The following is a 17133-nucleotide window of genomic DNA, read 5'->3' as shown; positions in this document are numbered from 1 at the left end:
CCCCCTCTTCTCCCCCAAAGTGGTACGGTCCGAGCGGCGGTTGACTTTTTTTTTTTTTTTTTTTGCTAATTACTGCGTTTTGACTAATTACTCTTATCAACCTTATTGTCACATCGTTGAAGTTGATTTTATTGTTGTTTTGAATTGACGAAGAACAAGCAACAACTACACAGGTAGAAATAAATGTCCTTAAAAACCGTAAAAGTTGATAGTTGCGTCAGGAATTTATGCTAAATCAGGCAACACCCCTGACAAATAGTTAGCTAAGGCTAGCTAAGATAAGGAAGAAGTATGGTCAGGTGGGCCTGAGGATTAAAGTCCCTATTTCTGTGTTCCTCACTCGCTAATTTAGTCAAACCGTACAGGCTTTTAGAATAAACTGTAGATTTATTTTTTCAAACTTTTCACGTGTCTCTAATTGAAATGTCCCTTGTAGAGGTGCGTGTGTTAAAGGGACACTATGCATTTTTGTAGAATCAAAAATTGAAAATCAAAACTTCAATTTTTACTATATTAATGAGGTAATACAAACTCATAAGTATTTATTTTTTTCCATTACTGAATGAACAAGCTGTTCTCGGAAGAAAATAAAGTCCCCAGTCTAGACAAAAATATAGTCATATAGACAACAGTACATAACTTTGTTGTCCATTAAGATCAGTTTTTCTGTTCAGTTGTGAAAACAAACAGTTGTATGAAGATCTTGGATCATGGATCAGAGTTGTGTGTAAGTACAGACAAGTTGTGTAATAACAGACAGAGACACTTCTCCCAGTGATGATAATGAGGAAAAAGCATGTTTAAAAACATAATCAGTAAACCACCTTCCCTGACATTGTTGGAAAAAGTAACAACAACAATCAAATGAAACTGTACCATTAGTTCTGTGAATTGTATCAGCTAGTCAAGCAAATCAAAATTGTTTTGAGACTTACAAACGCTCCACTCCTCAACTCATATCTATATATCTGTCGCCCTCTACTGGATTAAAGGTGGACTTTCCGTCTGCAGCTCCGAGCAGGAGAGGAGAGGGGATACCAACTATCACAGTAATGTTACAGTGTTGTTCCCCCTCACACACTGTATCTAAGTACTTCATCTGCATAACTGTAGTTTTTAAAAAGTAGTTTTGTTTAGTAACATTAGACAGCGAACACATTAATGGTAACAGCTGATGAAAATGTAACTTCTATTGAATGTTGTGATGAGTTCAGATCTTAAGATGTTTCATCATTATGATTTCTTATCTGATGAGCCAGAAAAAAAAAAAAAAGCCTGAAGAACTGAACAAATGTGGTAGTTTTAAAGTTCAGCGTAAACCTTTGTGTTCATTATTTTGTAATGACTCTACCTGTGTGAGACTGTTAAATATCTATATGTTGTTAGTTTTCATTAAAAACTTGATAATGGTGATAACAGAACAGTATCTAACACATTGGGCAAAATTTAATCATGATTATTTTCATTAAAGATTTTAGTTACAATTTTAATAGTTATCCTTTGTCATATGAGATTCATACCTGCCCAAATGGCTTTTTACTGATGAGAGCAAAAAAAAGAAAAGAAACCTACCTACATGGGCAGAATTGTGAATATGTGACAAGTTTACGTCACAGCCTGAATGGTGAGAACCCACCAATGCGGCAATGCAGATGTTAATTTCTCATTTGGCACCTCCCCTCTCTCACCCAGGAAATCTGTCATGCTGATGGGACAAGAGAAAGACCCCCCAACCCCCCTGTGCTAAATGTCCCTGTGCCCACAACAGACCAACAGACAGACAGGTGAGTACACAAGGGCTGCTAATATTCACCTCTCAATGTCGTGTTGGTAGAAACGCATGGATCATAACAGGTTTATATTGACCTTTTGTCACTGCAGAATGTCACCACAAAATGAGGTGTTTCATGCGGATGCTAATGTATTAAATTGCATTTTTCACATTTTCTAAATTATATGGCTTCATATACAGTACATCTCATAATTCCCCTGCTGTATTCCCATCTGCCACATTAAGTCTTGGTGCTGACACAAACTAAATTATAGTGAGAAAGAAGACAATTAAAGGTCACCAATCAATGAATTATTAGATATGTGGGAAAACCCTGGACTCTGATGAGCAATTTCAACTGCTGCAATATTTTGGAACTGTATATGTATCCTTTGCAACTCTGCAGTCTTTTGAAGTTTTACAACTAAAACTACATTAGACTATTTTGGCAACTTGATGTTAGTTATTTCAGTAATGTCCAATATTTCAGTCAGTTATGGCAACATTTTAATATTTTTTTTGCTGAGATTTGATGCAGCATCTTTTTTCTACCCAGTGTTAAGAGTTAAGTCTTGAGGGAAAGAAACATGAGCGGTCCAATTAGCATGTAAGTTGTAAAGAAATTCTCTGTATAATCATATTATCTACATCACTCATTTAGAGAGATAAAGTACTTTAAAAACCTTGTCTGTACACAACTGTGATAAGTAGGGAGAGTTCAAGTTTAAGTATAAATTATTAACATTAAAGCTAAAATATAAATTATTAAAGCATTTTTTAAAAAACATATAGAATGTACATTATTTATCAATTATTTTATAACTATTAATTATATCAATTTATTAATACATCATATGACAGCAAGACTTTAGGCTTAATTCATGCAACTGATGTTTTTACAGTGATTTGAGAATACTGTGCAAATCAAATCCAGCAGCAGCTGAAATGGTTCATCCATCTGCTAAAATAATAATGTAATTTATTCATAATTAAGTTGATTAATGTATTGTGTTATCAAGACTCTTATGTCTTTTATTCCAATGTGATACCTAAATCCTAAAATGCAGAGGATATTTATAAGTCATGGCCGTTTTCCACTGTGGTCCTCCCTCCTAATTACAGCTTACATTTAGTCACTGGGAATCTCATACTTCATCCTTTCTGCTGCCCCAACTGGGCAGTGCCAATCTGTACAGTGGCATAGCCACGCCACGCCAACACAACATCCCCTGATGGGAGAACAGGTGTTGGACAGGGTCCAGTGGAGCAGAGCGGAGCGGGCTGCCATGATATATCAGATGAACCGGCCAGCACCGACTCCTCTGGCCCGAGGGAGGGGGACCCAGCCATTTATTAAGTGTGCGCCTGTGTGTGTGTGTGTGTGTGTGAATGTGTGTGTGTGTGTGTTTGTGTGTGTGCACGTGCACAGAGGTTCTGTGAGGGCAGCAGCAGTCCAACAATGGGCCCCAACAAAACTGATTGGGACCCAGAGACCCGACTCTGAGGCAGGCTAATCTGGGAAATCCCTGAACGAAAACTATATGTTTTTCCTTGAAGCAATTCAAAATGTTACCACCCACGAAGGACGCTCTGTTTTGACATCATGTACCCTGATATGAGACATCGAGATGTCCAATTAAAAGATTGCAAACTTTTAACTCTAATTAATTAACTCTATATAAATCTTTTGTTAGCACTACTTAAACAAAGCAGAAGTCATAAAAAAACACTATTTATTAGAACTCTCTCAATAGAAACACCATATTTTTTTGCATTGCACTTAAAAATATTTTTCTTAAATAGTGGGTGGCCTTAAAACAGGCCCCGATGACCCGTTTCTGTTTCCTGACTCAGACCTTAAGAAACTGCTTTATTGGGTTTTTGAGATCAGTTTCTCAAGTCCCTTTACTGCTAATTTTACAGCCAAAATGACACTGGGTATAATGATTTGCTCAGTCGCTGTGGAGCCATATTGGCCAAGGCAAGGCTTGTAGTTCCTGTTAATGGGTCGAATATAATATTTTATGTCCCGTTGCTATAGCCACGCTGCTTAACTTGTGATGTAAAAATAGTCAGGCCCATTCATTTTAGTATAAATACTTCACTTCGCTTCAAGACACAGACTGAGCTGTATGTAAAACATGTCTGTTTGAATGTGCCCCGGCAGAGGGAAAAGGTATTGCTACTTTACACATAATGACGGCCCAGGTCGTTTGGCTGAGAATAATGGTGGTTTGGCTGTAAAGCATATCACTCTCATTAGGTTTTTACACACTGGTCGTGCCTAACTGGAGATGCACTTGTCTGGACACACACACACACGCACGCATGCGTGCATTCACACAGAGAGTGCACTCACGCACACAAACACACACACATCCATCTCCAAAGTCATTAAATCCCTTTGAAAAGAGGCCTCATTTGAGAGAAGCAATAAAATTTTTAATCATTTTATTACCAAAAGAGTATTTAACAAGTGGGTAATGAAACGCCAAAGGCAGGTTAGCTGAGTTTAACCTTCATAGAGGAAGCCATGTATCACATGCTGCCCCGAGGCATGGTGGGACAGAAATGTCATCCTCCATTATCCACCATACCTGAAGTGTGGCGTTGTGCGGCTGGCAGGCAGGCGTCTCGCTCTGCAAGGCGAGGCTGACGGGAAATTAGGGGGAATTCAATTAATGGACGTTTTTTACGCACCAGGGAGAGGGCACAGCTGCACACACACACACACCTTAATGCGCGGTGCACACACATCGTAACAAAGGTAACACACTTGTGAATGTGCACACACGTACCTCAAAGCGTATCCTACACATCTCCCACTGTGAAGGGCTACAGACGGGACAGGAGAGCAGGAGGAACACATGTTCCTTCCCCGGTTTACAACCGTTCTGTCTCTTTCTTTACTGTTTCTCTCTTTTGATACCTCTGCTACTTAACTTTCTGTCTTCCAAACTCTGCCAATAGAGAGTTGGCTCTGTTGAATCTCCTTCTCCCTCCGTCTCTCTCTCTCTCCCTGAGGTGATAGTATAGCGGGGTCGCTCCACTGCTTTCCCTCAGCAGGTCAATTAAGGAGAAAATGAGGCAGAGGGGGACACTCTCAGTCTGTCACCATAAAAGAACCATACCTTGCTACCTACCTGCCTGCCAATTGCTCATATAATATACCGTTAAACTGCCCTGCAGTGTAAGTGCAAGTCTGACTGTGTGTGGATGTTAGAGGAGAAAGAGAGCGTCTTGTAGAAAAGCAAAAAAAAGAAAATGGGAGGGGTTGAATTGTAGATGTACCTGTTAGTGAAAAAAAAATTGGTGTTTCCCGAAAAGCAATCGCCAAGTCCTTAAGGGAGGGGAAATACACTAGCCACCTCTGGAAGCGCCAGATACAGGCCCATACATTACATCTTTCAATTTCTTTGACATGCAGGAATAATTTATGGCTGATAACAAAAATACTCTATTTTCAATAACAAGCTTCTGCGGTACTTAGAGGGACTGGCCCCCAAAGTTAATTGAAAAGTGTCCTGGCTCTCATTTGCATAAGAAACACATTTAAAGGTGAAAAATTATAAATAAATATGCGGCCACCTGTGAAATATGGCTTTTGGCCTGCTGGTCATTTATAACTTTGCCTTTAATTACGTGACAGGCCGGGGTTCTGCAGCTGTAATGAGAGGCTGGAGTGATGGAGAGGAGTGTGTGAGAGACAGAGGGCTATAGGTCATTTAGTGTACGAACAGAAAAAACATGCATGCAGACACACACAGATGGACAGACGCACACGCGGCAAAGAGATATTGTAAATATACAGACATACATGAAGATTGGAGAGACACCTGCATAGATTTAAACACACAAACACAAGTGGACGGATATCCACATGGTCACACACACAAAGATGGACAGAGAATACCTATACATAGAAACACACACATATAATCCTATTTTGTGATTTTAAAGGTGACGAACAGGGATTATACACACTGTAAATGTTAGGATGTATTTTTTTCACCAAATCAAAGACGATAATTTGTATTTAAATTTGTGACATCTGTGATGTGAGTGACTACTCAGTTGGGGGAAATTTGGCTTTATATAATTTCAATCTAAATCCATGAGTGGAACTGACAACAAATTATTTTTATCCCCTAGACATGAGACATTTTGTCCTCTTTTACTTGTTCGAAATTAAAAATAAACACAGACAACAAAGGAAGTAGTCAAAAAGCTTACAAAACAGGACAAAGTAGAGGGGAAAAAAACTCAACACCCTGCCAATGTCCTTCCCAAATAAAGGAAGGATAGGATCCTTGTTAAATATTAATTATATAATAGTTTTTCACTATTCTAAAAATGAACTGTAGGTTATCCTGACAGATACTTTATCTTGTAATGATTCACAAATTTTCACTGTATTTTGAATTTACTTTGACCCAACCCATAAAAGAAACATCACATGTCAAATGTGAGATATAAATTGTCAGGAAGTAATAAAAATTAAAGCTGATAAATAAAGCCAGTAATACGAAGTTTCAGTGAAGAAAACAAAATTGCAATTCTCAATACATGTTCCACTAGAGTTCAGAGAAGAGGGAAAAAGTTTTGACCAAAAGAAGATAGAGAAAAGAAAAGAAGAGATTTGAGCAAAAGAAATCCTATTACAGTAATGGAATATTAAATTATCACTACATTTTCAACTTTCTTACTCCAGGTTATGAACTTCTCTCTTATTGTTTTCATATTGTTATTGGTCATTAGAAGCATATAATTATTGCTTGTTGGTGTCAGCTGACAGAGATCCCCATCGCACGTCCCTTATACGGCGTGTTTATAGACAGTAGCACATTTCCCACAGCCAACCCAGTGCATGAAATGACAGGCATATTTTAGTTTAAAGAATCATAGAAAAGTCAGTTGGAGACACAGACAGGTAGGCTTTACAGAACATCAGACAGATAGATAGACAAAAGACTTGGGTTGTGGATATGCGGTGTGGGGCACTTCTGTCTCGATGTCTCCTCCTCCCTCCTTCTCTTTTATGCATAAAGAAAACAGCTTGCATTGCCCTGCAGGTACTACCAGAGCGCTGTGCCGCCACGCACCGCTTTCACTTTCACCTTCACACCTTCTCTGCGGTCACTTCCCGGTAGAGCTTGCGTCGCAGCAGAGGCACTTCCTGGGGTGTTCTTTCTCTCTCTCTTTCTCTCTCTCTCCCTCCTCGTTTCTCTTTTTTTTTTTTTGTTTAACCCTCTTTCTCCATCGCTGAATAGCAGTAAGGGGGGAAGGAGGGAGTCACAAGAATGCCCCGGCCCAGCTCACTAAGTCCTGTTACAAGTAGAAGAAGGCGATATTTCACCATTTCACCCCCCAGAAATATTACAAGATAGACAAGCAAGCGGGGGCTAATCCCTGGGATGAAATTAGCAGCAGAGGGGTTAGCGGCAGGATGGAGGGATGATAGAAAGGGGGGTTGGGGTGGGTAGCTGAGCCCAGCTAGAGGCAACTCGTCCACAGGGATAATTACAAGATGCTCCCGGGATCTTTCTGTCTGTCTGTCGGCTGTGCTGGGCTGGCCTTCATTTTTGATGGCTCTATTTTCAACAAGGGGGACTAGTTCTCTCCCTGGCTGTGTGTGTGTGTGTGTGTGTGTATGTGTGTGTGTGTGTGTGTGTGTGTGTGTGTGTGTGTGTTGCCCTTTCTTTCTATGTCTCCAGTGCTTCAGATACATAGTAAAAGCTATTAAAATTGAAATTGTTCTAGGGGCAGTGAGCGAATGGGGGAGAGAAGCGACACACTCAACCCCCATGACAGACTGTTTAATAATGCTCGGACTGTGTGTGTGTGTGTCTGTGTGTGTGTGCTTATGTATGTGTGCATGTGTGTGTCTGTGTCCGTGTGTGTGTAAAGTGAGCCCATGACCCAACTGGCAGGCTTGGTTTGAATATTTTGTCTTATTTCTAGCTGCACTGAATGCCTTTTTACAGAAATATTAAAAAGTGGATATTTCTCTCTGAGTTTCCTCACACTTCACATGTCTTGTTCTTCTTCTTCTTCTTCTTCTTCTTCTTCTTCCTCTTCTTCTCCCTTTGACATAACATATGCTGCTTACCTTCATTCTATTTCAGGAGAACATCTCAGGTACTTCTCTTTACCTTTGTCTATCATTGTAAATATTACAAATCAAATAATATAGAAAAGTTGCAGAAGAAACAGTGAAAGATCAGACTGTTATTTTAATTTCTCTACATTACAGGTTTATGTCAGTGCGTCTCCCTCCCTCCCTTCCTTCCTCCCTCACTCCCTCTCTCTGGTCAGTGGTGGGAGGTGAGCAGAAAGCTTTGACCAGCACACTGACCCCTCTCTAGGGAAACAATGACTTTGAGAAGGCTGGAACACACACGCACACACAAAAACACACACAATGAAGAATGGAATGGGCAAACTCATTCATCACTTTAACAAATATAACAGGCTATTGTAGGAGCTAGAAGAAGACAAAAGCTAAAGCAGTTGCACTTAGGCCGACGGCTTCATTTGCTCAGCCACATACAGAATATGTACGTGCGGTGTGCCACACGCACACACACACACACGCACACAGAAGCACATACAGAGTCTATATTCCCATGCAGTTCAGTGCATTTCCCCAATTTATAATGATACAACTTCTCTTTTAAACTTTTATCTAAAAGTACTTTGTAATAATATGAGTTGTAATTGAGTAGAATATGAAAAGAACCAGTCTAAGGTATGTCAGCCATGAAGCCATACATTTATTCTTTCCAGCTGACAAAGTCAGGGATTCATAATATAATCTTGTTTTAAAGCACACTTCAGTTTTGTTCTTCACACAGCCTATTTTTTCTACCAGGCCATTCATTGCAAAACATTATGTTTAGTGTCATCCTTTGCAGAAGATGGCTTTTAAAATAATGTATTGAATTCCATCTATTTATAGATAGTGTGCCTGTGTGATGACACTTATCAAACATCACAGTCATTGCTGTTAGGAGATGGGAGAAATGGGGAGATTTGAGTTGCATCTGAGATGGTGCTCATAGGACCTGTAGATGGCGCTCTATACCAGGAAATGACACTGGACTTTGATGGAATGCGTACCATAGCGCAGGACAAATGTGTGTGTGTGTATGTGTGCATCTGTGTGTGTGAGAGTGAGAAATAGAAAAATAGAGCAAGAAAGATGGAAAGTGTGTGTGTGTTAGCGAGAGAGAAAGGGGGAGAAAGAAATAGGGAGAGAGAGAGAAAGCGGTGTACAGTACCTGATGTTACAGAATAGTCTAATGACCGTCCTTCTTTGTCTTTGAGCTGGCAGACAGAGTCATCCAGCACATTCAGCACCAGAATAGCTACAGAACAACCACGCATAAAGTGAAGTTATAAACAAAAAAGAGCGCACTAGATCATCGAGACAGGCAGAGCAAGGATGACATTTTCCTTCTGATAACTGCAACCTCTCACATAATTCACAGATTCATCCAAATGCTCGGCTTGCAAGCTCCTGTGGGTTCAATTAGTTTTGAAAGGTGTTGTTTTGCTGCTCAACTTCTATTAAGTATGGGCAGGTAAATGGAACAGGCTGAATATATAACACTGTAACAGGTTTACACCTCAAATCACACTAAACAGGCCCACACTAAGTTTCGGGTAAGACGAGGCATTTTAATGATGTTGAGAGTGGGATTGATATTTTCCTGATGATCAGATTGACTTGTTTTTATTGAAACCATATCATCATGACATTTCCATTATGTTGATTCCTAGTCGTGCTGGTTACAAAAGTCATTGGACAGTAATTAAATGTAAATGGTGAATTATGAGTTGTTCACCAGGAAGTACTAACATGTGAAAAAATACAGGACAGCTGGTGTATTTGTCTTATGGTGTCACCACGTCTAACAGTGTGATTAGTAAATTCAGTCAAGGTCAGGTGAATAATTGGCCTGGTGGTTGAAGCAGCTGTGTCACATTTTGTTACATGTAGTTATGCTGTAATTATACTGTAATTACAGAAAACAATTAATAATAATAATAGTCACTAATACTAAAAACAATGTGATGACTATAGAGATTTAATTCTTTGTCATGTTAAGTTGCATGAAAATGCGTTTGATTTTTAATGACAATAGTTATTTAATTGAATTTTCAGAGGGCATATCACAAGCTATTACTTCTTTATAATAATTCACATGTTGTGACAAAAGAAAATCATGACTGCCAGTGTCTTTTTTTGTTAAGCTTTTGAATGAAGATGTTTCAGGGTGAAATCTGTTTATTATTGTGTTAGTGGCAATGACATTCGTCTGACTGCGTTTCCAGTCCAAAAATAGAATTACAGATGTGACCACATAAGATGCAGCGTGCTGCAATCTTGACAACGACCTGCATGTTGCAGAAGCATGAATGTATAGACAAAATGCTGCAAATATAAAAATGTTTAGAATTAAAAACAAAAAGACAGAGACTAGAAATATATATTTTAAGATTTTCTGCCACAGCCGTATATTTATTAACAACATGAATATGCATGCTTATTAAAATTAATAGAGCCAATCAGTGGAAATGTTATTCAAGTGCATTCTAAACAATCTGTATTTTTTATTTTTTAGCTGACTTGGTCTTTAGTGAATTTCATTTGAATCAGATGATTAAACATTTGGTTGATGCTCCATGCACAGATCGTGAGAAAAAACATTGAGATACGAGGCTGAATCTCAATCACCCTGACTTTTAATAAAATCCTCAACATTTGGTTTGAATGAAATATACATATGCAGAAATTATAGATGTCAGATATTTTGTCTCTTAAGAATTTGGTTGCTGATTAAAAATGGCAGAATCCTTTTGGACCATATGCTCTCTTGTTGCCGGCAGTACAGTCACAGTTTTGTAGTAGCTGCAGATGCATGATCACATATGTCCTACCCGGCGCTGAATATAAAAAAGGTGCCCTTGACAGTGACTCAGCCTTTCTGTATTGATGCCTTCTCTCCTTGTTTAATCTAAGTTTTCTAAGATTTATTCTTTTGTGCTGTTCCAGTTTAGAAGCAGGTAAGGTTTCGTACTTACAGAATAGTTAAAGGCAAACTTGTTCTCTCTTCCACCTTCTCATCAATTTAGTGACTCAAACTATTTTGAATATTGGACTACAATATAACAAGGGCAATATTCTTCTTCAAGTAACTATTTTAAAAAAAAAAAAAAAATTGGACTTTGTCAATGTTTTCTATTGTGATTTATATGATACAGCTGCTAGCATGGCTGTGAAGTTGTGAGTGTCCACTGAATGAACATATCACATTAAAAGGCATTAGGAAAGTTTTATATTTTAATCTGTCATTCCTATATTTAATTTGCTGTCTTCAAAGAGGTCAGAGAGAAAGGTCAACTGTTAAAGAGCACCCATGGGAACCAGAGGGGTCCAATGCTTTTGCTCAAGGACACTACAGTCATACTGCTTACTGAAAAAATTGGGACATACAGTATTTTGTAAAAAAAAAAAAAAGAAAGAAAGAAATATGGGACATACACAGCTGAATCTTAAAAAAGTGACTCCATATATGTGCATAATTTGGTAATAATTGTTTTTGTGGTAGATTAAATGTTTTCCCTAAACAGACTGTCATTTTGCTGAAATCAGCACATTTTTTTCTGCACCAGACTGTGAAACTGTTGCAGTGTATCCCAGGGACCAGAAAATGTTTATGTCATACATTTATAAAGTGTTAATGTCCTAATAAATAACTTAAATCATGTGCATGGCAACAAAAATACAATTTTTAATTTCCTTCATCTTGTTTATGGTTCAAACAGGCTTTGACTTGACCATCATCACCTTCATACCCCCTCAAGGTGTCTCTCACATATAAGGATGCTCACACACACACGCACGCACACGCACACACACACACACACACACACACACACACACACACACACTACTGGCTCTTTAGCACTCACCATTTTACCGTTCAGCATGTCCCACTCAGCAGTGTATGAAAATAAAGACAGCGCCCTTGACAAAGACACTCCAATATGGCGCGCATGCTTTCTTTCTTCTTTTAAGTTTTCTGATGAGATTCTATGTTCAGCGCTGCTTTAGCAAAAGTCAGAGGCTGTTCACAGACAGCCGTCGTTACATGTGTACTTTGCCAAATGACATGGTGAAGTCACATTTGTTTTTCCTCAAAATGAATGTAGTCTTTCTCTACTCAAGTCTTAACTAAAGCCCTTTTATTTATTTTCAGTACTACAATAATTGTCAAATTCTTTTATTTTAATACATCTTACTTTTATCATTTTAATATAAATAGTAGTAGTATAGTCAGTATAATAAGATGCGTATCACATTCTATTTACCAGTTAGTTTGATGATTGAAGTACATCGAAACACAAAACCATGGGATTTCAGTATAAGAGAGCAGTTAAGTTACAGGATAATAACAAGTAATAATAAATATGTTATTTTAGAGCAGTATTTGCATCGCATTTTGATAAAACATTAATTTATATGTTTTGAGTAGCTTTTTGATAAAAAAAAAAAAAACACTGAACTACTTTTTTCATTTATCATTTTAACAGACTTAAGTTTGAGCTCTTTTTTTTTACTGCTACCTAGAATGATCTAGTGTCGTGATATTTTTTGGAAATTCTGATTTGCTATTTATGACACGTCTCAAGAGTACATGAACACAGGCATGCAGCCGCACACACTCTTCCTCTCCTCCTCTCTGTCTCGACGCTCTGACTTTGTTGTGTGCGTAATAGTTCCTAACGGTTACAACTAATGAATTGACCAGCCTCGGGGAGGTATATATAAACCTATTAGCTTTAATAAAGTCTGAAGGTATAAAATTACTCTCTGAGGTATTTCACTATACACTTAGTACTCTCCCCAACCTAATAATACCAGCTTCACTTCCGACTACATTGTCCTGCTCTTTGATTGCATTCTGGGGTCTGTCTGCACAATTATTTTCAATTTAACCACTTAGAGGACAGTGGAGAGAGAGAGAGAGAGTCAGGAGAAAGAAAGAGTGTGGGTGAGATGTCCTGTCTCCCTGCTCTGAAATGCATGTAACCTTACAGTCAACTAAGAAATAGAGAGTGGTGGAGGGAATGAGAGAAATTAAATAAGTAGACTGAAATGGAGAATGAGAGGACAGATGAGGGGGAGAACATGATGAAAGAGAGACAGAGAGAGGGGGAGAGAGAGAGAGAGGGAGAGAGAGAGAGAGAGAGAGAGAGAGAGAGAGATATGACTCCCCTCCAGTTAGCTGAATATGTGTATGTGTGCTCATTTGGCTGCTTCCTAATCCCTGATTCAATTTCCAGCCTTTAAACATGACGAATTACATTCCTGTCCTCACCTAATGCTTTTAACACATCCCTATAAGAGGCCTTAATCAGGTGAGATGGGCCCCAATGCTGCTGGCTGTACACACACACACACACACACACACACACCTACACACATATAGGCTGATTAGCCTAGCCACGGTGCTAGCCACCCTGGATAAGCCACCAGGTGGATAATGTGCTGCTTTAGCGCCTTAATTACGCCATAATCTGTTCAGCGCCTCAACCCCCTGCACAGAAGGACAGAGAGAAAGAGAGCGGGGCGATGGTAGAGGTGGAGGTGGGGGTTGGGTGGAGGTAAAGGGGGGCTGAAAGACGGGACAAGAGAGGAGCGGGTGGAGGGAGAGAGGGAGTTGGGAGAAGGAGAGGAAAAGAAGCCTGGAGGCACTCTACTTCTTAACCTATACCTCCGCCGCCCCATCTCATCTCTAAACTATCCGTTCCCGCTGCGTTTTACCAGCTTGTAATGTCCCCTTTCCTTCTTTCCCTCCTTCCATGCTCCCTTTCTTCCTAATTTACTTCATACAACCCCCAAGACACGCTTTTTAACCCGTTTTGTGACCTAACACTCCTCAGCTCTCTTCTTCTGTTTCCTGTGCGTCTTGAAGCCCTCCTGTATCTCACGTAAGCCTCCCACTCTCTTTCTTTTCATCCCTCCAACCCCCCCATGGCTGGCCATTCTCCCTCCATCCACCTCTCTCCTTTAGTTGCTCTGTGTCTCAGTATCTCGGGTCCTCCTGTACCCTGTACCTGTCACCGTGCGCAGCCCTTTGACAAATCACGTGAAGGGCAGACTGAGTTTTGTAGGACGAGACAAAGCTTAAACATATGGCTGCCATGTCCCCAGGTGCTCTGCTGTGTGCTGTAGCAAGTCCCTGGGAGTTCTTATATATAACATTAGCTACCTGTCTTTGTGCCTTTCTGTCTGTCTGTTTCCCTGTGTGTGTCTCACCAGGTACTTCTGACTGTCTGTCCGGAGAGGCATAATCTGACTGTGAGCCTTACAACTGTTTTTCTTCTACCTTGTGTGAATTTGGCTAGCTGTTCACTGTAATGACTTTTCCCATTTCCCGTTTCCGTTTTCTTGTTTTTCAAACTTTAAAGGTGGTAATATGTGCCTTTACCCACTGAGTCATTATATCCCTGTTACTGATGATTATCATAAATCTAAGTCATCGCGACAATATTGTTGCATTATAGATATCTAGGTATTTGGTAGAAAATATAGAGATATTTAATCTTTTCACTCAATCCTATCATTTCTAAAGTGCTTTTGAGGACATTTAAAAAATATTGAAACATATCTTGTATCTGGATACAGCCTAAAAAACCCCACACAACCCATGTTACTACAGGAGTTGGTCTTCATTCAAGCAATCTGTGATGTTGCACTGCCGTTTTCCACAATATCCCTGAATAGACAAACCAAACAAGACATTTTTATTTGACCTTGTAATTTTTTTTTATATCAGTCACTGTAGCATTGAAACTGCTATAATATAATAGTTTACTATTTATCAGTGTCATGTAAATCAAAATAATGTCTTGTTCAGCTGATGCATCTTGTACCATCAGTAATATAAGAATGTGTTTTTTTCAAACTGATTCTTCAAAATTTGCAAGAAACAACCCTGACTGAAAAGACATAGTAAATACATTTAGTTTTTATCAAGTACATGCATGCACACACACACACACACGTACACAACACAAGCATCTCGCATCCATTTTTTTCCCACTAATGAAGATGAAGTAAGATATGAGTGTTTTCTCACCAAGCTCGATGCCCCATTTAATGCCAATTAGCCATTGAATATCTATTTGTCTAATGTTATTTATGCTTTTGAATTTTTCTTTCTTCGGGTAACATCAGTCGACACAGGAGAAGAACTGTCTTTCCTTCAATTGACACTAACTATATAAATATGCTTCAGGGACAAACAAACTTTTTTCTGATCTTCATTCTCAAATCAGGGTGAAAAGTTTACATTATGGACATGTTCATCTTAAGTGTTTTGATGTCTTTCAGCACATAACATTGTGTGTAATGTAGCAGGAGTGCTTTAAAGTGCTTTTTAGAAGCTTCCAAGGATGCTTTACTACTTTTTTTATGTCAGGAAAACTTGTCACCACTTGAGTTCAAGCTGGAAACTGCCTATGAGTAAACAACCAACTTTTACTGTAATTGAACCCTTTCAACCGGGTGTGAGTAAAATGAAAAAAAAAAAAAAAAACTGTTTAAAAGAGGTAGATTACATACTGTACAAAAAACATTTATTTGAGTAGTGCTTGAATACAGATTTATACATTAACATTACTAACAAGAAATCAAGCAGCCAACACAGAGGGGATGGATCAACATCCAAGATTTAGTTGTCTGTTTTATTTTTACAATTATTTTATTTTATTTTTTTTAAGTCTAATGTCAGATGACATCGAGGAATAACCTGCGCAGTTGTCATGTCACTATTTTACACATAACAGTAACGGTTAAGGTTAATGTAGTCACTTAAAGTTTTTTTTATTGAGGATCCTGTGCCATTGTCTGCGAGGGATAAGCAAAGGATACAAAAAGCAATTTTATGTTGTTTGAAAATTTACATGGCTTAACCTTTGCAAACAAATTATAATGGGGATAGATAGATATAATTCAGGGTGTGGGGGAAGCTAAAGGGAGAGGCAGAAGGAGACAGAGAGAGAGAGAAAGACCGATGTTTGGGAATGTCCTACAAAGTTTTAAAGTTCTTTCCTTTTTCGAACTTTACCAGTATTTGCTGTCATGCAGAATAATTTTGGGCTTTGCTCGTCTCGGGGGCAATGGCCTCAGGGGCAGACAGACCCCCATGGGGGACAGGTGTCAGGCAGGTGTGTGGGCATGCGCGTGTGTGTGTGAGTCTGTGTGTGTGTTTGAGAATGTGTGTGTGTCAGTGAGTAATGGCGCTATCAACTGGCCTGCACGATCCATCATGCGCGTCCCTGGCCTAGCACCTCTAGGGCTGCTGCACACATGCACAAACGCACATTTAAATGAGCGAACACACACACAGATACACACCCACCCACCTCCTACTCATATATGCACATAAATACACGCCTACACAAGCAGATGTACTTAAGCATGAAAAGACTGAAAAAAGAGATGATGTTGCAGCAATCAGTTTCATTCTCCCCTTCAGACACACACACACAGTAAACATCACATACAATGTACGGAACTTATGTCTCTTAGATTACCTTCGTAAGACTTTTGTTACACCAGAAAGAAAGTTTCACAATTGTTTGTTGTATGCTTCTTGATTTTATGCTTTTAACGTTGTGAAACTGCGTCTCCATCAGCAGAGGGCAAACATTTTAAGAGGTTGTCTAGATTTCCATCAGCCATCACAGACACTTGCTGCTTCAAAGGCCATGCTACTAGAAACTTAATTAAACACTAATCACAAACGCTGTTGTACTGTTTAGTGTATTTGAGCCTGAAAAAAAAAGGCCATTCTGAATTCTCACTACCACACATGACCCTCCACTTCCTGCTATTTTCTCTCAGCTCATTTATTTTGTCTCTTTTGTTTCCCGTCTTTTCTTCTCTTTGTCCTGCTTCGTCCGTCGTCTTTTTCTTCATGTAGCAGAAAATCTTTCTGAACAAATCGCTCTGTTCGGTTATTATCTCAACGGGGGAGGGTGGTATTATAATTAACAAAACAATAAAAGTTTATTAATGAACATTAAAATGCAAAATAGCAGGAAGAGAAGACGGTGGGTGCTATCAATCAAAAAGAAGTGACTCCCTTGCTTTTTTGAGTCTTAATTAGCCGTCCGCTCATTAATGGGATGAGTGTGTTTGTGTGTGTGTGTGGGTGCAGGGGAGGTTACAAAAGGACTTTAATTGATCAGTGGCCCCTAAATGGGCTATCAGCAAGTTAGTGGCAAAAAAAAAAAATGTAATTTATAGAACAGTGTCAGTTTTATTTCCACACCAACTAATTATT

The 17133-nt window shown here is 39.1% G+C and overlaps 1 long non-coding RNA gene across 1 annotated transcript; it reads left to right on the top strand.

Moving 5' to 3' along the window:
• Positions 1 to 35: 35 nt before the first annotated feature.
• On the top strand, positions 36 to 15166 carry LOC119017947. Its single transcript, XR_005074612.1, has 3 exons — positions 36 to 173; positions 1693 to 1784; positions 14103 to 15166. It is a non-coding gene; the product is annotated as an uncharacterized LOC119017947 (long non-coding RNA).
• The last annotated feature ends 1967 nt before the right edge of the window (positions 15167 to 17133 follow it).

The sequence above is a fragment of the Acanthopagrus latus genome, chromosome 4, assembly GCF_904848185.1.
Source record: "Acanthopagrus latus isolate v.2019 chromosome 4, fAcaLat1.1, whole genome shotgun sequence".
In the NCBI taxonomy this organism is placed as follows: Eukaryota; Metazoa; Chordata; class Actinopteri; order Spariformes; family Sparidae; genus Acanthopagrus; species Acanthopagrus latus.
Note: the sequence above shows the minus strand (reverse complement) of the source record. Positions and strands in the feature narration are given on the sequence as shown.